Source organism: Vespula vulgaris, chromosome 6, assembly GCF_905475345.1.
Source record: "Vespula vulgaris chromosome 6, iyVesVulg1.1, whole genome shotgun sequence".
Taxonomy (NCBI): Eukaryota; Metazoa; Arthropoda; class Insecta; order Hymenoptera; family Vespidae; genus Vespula; species Vespula vulgaris.
This window is the reverse complement of record NC_066591.1, coordinates 1,922,501-1,924,890: the sequence shown is the minus strand read 5'-3', so window position 1 is coordinate 1,924,890 and position 2,390 is coordinate 1,922,501. Positions and strand designations below refer to the sequence as shown.

The window sequence follows — 2,390 nt, the reverse complement described above, 5'->3', positions numbered from 1 at the left end:
GCCAACAATCAATTCTCTTTACTCTCTTTTTTCCAAATTGGAGAACATGTTAATTACCAGGTTGCGACTTTCAAGGAGCTTCCCAAAGATTTTAATCGCAAGATAGAAAACAAAATTAAGATCTATATTAGTCTGTGAAATATTGAAAGGAGTGGGAGGGAGGAGTGGAGAGGAGGACAATTGATAGGCGTGTTATGTATCTAATATATCTACGTATACAGGTGTCTATCTATTTATCGAGATAAACGTTAAGTACTTACTTACTTTTTCACTTACTTATGTACACACGTACGATCCTAAGGAATTAATCAACTCGATTGTTAATCGAGATAAAACGTCGAGATTAATTATTGAAATCAGATTTTTATTTCGCTATAATATGTGTATTTCTTGTGGATAAATTACCATGTTATTACATTTATACAGAGCGGCCATAGGTTACGATTCGTGAACCATTTCGCGCTTATTTAATATCTTTAAATCAATTTTTATTTTTTTTTTTTTTTTACTGACGGCGGATCTCCGTGATCGTACACGTAGATACATACATAATTTACAACGTTTTATCTGCATTTTCGTTCTTCCGTTCTCTCTCTCTCTCTCTCTCTCTCTCTCTTTCTATCTCTATCTATCTTTTTATCTCTCTCTCTCTCTCTCTCTCTCAGACGCACGCATACACATCGCACACATCTCAATCAGATTATATACAAACGTATTATCATCCTTCATCGTTTCTCTTTCGTTGCCCACCCAATTATTAAGTCTCCATGGTGTCTCTTCCTCATAAATGAAGAAATTCGTTTCTTTTATACTATATACACATCGCGAGAGACGCGTTAAACAATAAAACGATAGTGTTCTCACCTATTATTCAACAAACTACAAATGTGTTCGCGGTTTCGATTCTTTTTTACTCGCGTTTGAAAGTGATTGAAACGTTTGATTCCGTCATTGAATCTTAAAAATCGGCATCATCTACGTAAGTATTTCTTTTTGTTTACTTACATACGTAAATAGGTAGTAAATACGAAATATACGAATTACGAATGAGAACGAGTCTCTCGTTTTCTGTTTTCCCTTTCCCTTATGGCTCCTCCATCCCTCGCAAACCCATCCTTTTTTTTTCTTTTTCTTTTCTTTTCCTTCTACTTCTTCTTTCTCCTCTTTTTTCCTTTTTTTCGTCTTCTTCGTTAACCCATCATTTTTTTCTCTTTTACGGGTTCAGATTATCGTCGTTAGGATGATCTATAATCCTTTTGCAAATTTCATCGAAATTGAATCGTATTGTACACACGCGCACAGACGCACACACACACACACGCACACATAAGACGACACATTCCTATATACACATAAGTACACTCACGTAAGTACATACGTATTATACATATTACCATACCTATCGATTATCGAGCGAACGGAGAGAAATTTTTATTTACATTTATGTGCATTATGGTTTCTCCCGTACGGGTGTTGTTTGTTTGTTTGTTTATTTGTTCTTTTGTCTCTTTTCTATTCACAAGAAAGTCTGGTCTCTTTCTCTTCTTTCTTTCTTTTCTCACGCTACGATTTTCCTTTTTTTCTCTTTGCTTTTTGTTTCTCTCTTTTTTTTTTCATTCTTCTTTCTCCTTCCTCCTCCTACCGTTCTCTCTCCAACTTAGTTAATTTTCCATTCTTGAGATCGCGAGATCAAAAAATGCCACGAATAAATGCTACACGGTGAACGATCGATCAGAAATTTTGTCGTTGAACAAATAGAACGTTAAGTCGAGTTCGAGTTCAATCGGGTTTTTAATAACGACGAGATCACCGAAAGCACAAAAGACGATGATACTTTTCTCAATCAAACGTATACGTATATATACGTTAAAAAAAAAAAAGAGAGAACCCGAAAAAAATTAAAAGAATAAAAAAAAAATTGATCGGCGTTATCCTTAAGATTAATTTGCCGATCGTTCGATATTAAACTTGGCAAATGTTCTTTTTCTAATCTTCGAGATATCGAATTGGATCTTGCTTTTATATCTAATCAACGTTACACACGTCCCTCTTCTTCTATTTTTCCACAAGAACGTTTGGTTGTACACTATCAGAAGGACGAAGAGAAGAAGGAGGAGGACAAGAAGAAAAAGAAGAAGAAGACGAAGGAGGAGAGGTCCCAGACAAGGTCGATCTCGTACGTAAAAAGAAAAGAGAAAGAAAAGAGTACAAAAAAATAGAAGAAGAAGAATTTGCTTTTTCGCGACAAACGAGCAACCGTGCAAACTTCGTTCTTATCTTTTTTTCACAACCTCTCGTCGTTCCTCTCCCCTCTACTACTTCTCGTTGTGTCTTAAAAAATTGTCAGATGAATTGTGAAAAAGGGGATCGAAAGGTCAACGGTCGAAAGA

At 35.5% G+C, this 2,390-nt stretch overlaps 1 protein-coding gene across 1 annotated transcript in view; it reads right to left on the bottom strand.

Annotated features, from left to right (window-relative positions):
• Nucleotides 1–343: 343 nt before the first annotated feature.
• Nucleotides 344–2,390, bottom strand: part of LOC127064898 (homeobox protein HMX1-like) — a 21,369-nt gene continuing 19,322 nt past the window's right edge. Inside the window, exon 4 of the mRNA XM_050996547.1 lies at nucleotides 344–2,390. This exon is cut by the window's right edge and continues 508 nt beyond it. The gene's annotated coding sequence lies outside the window, so the exon portion shown is untranslated.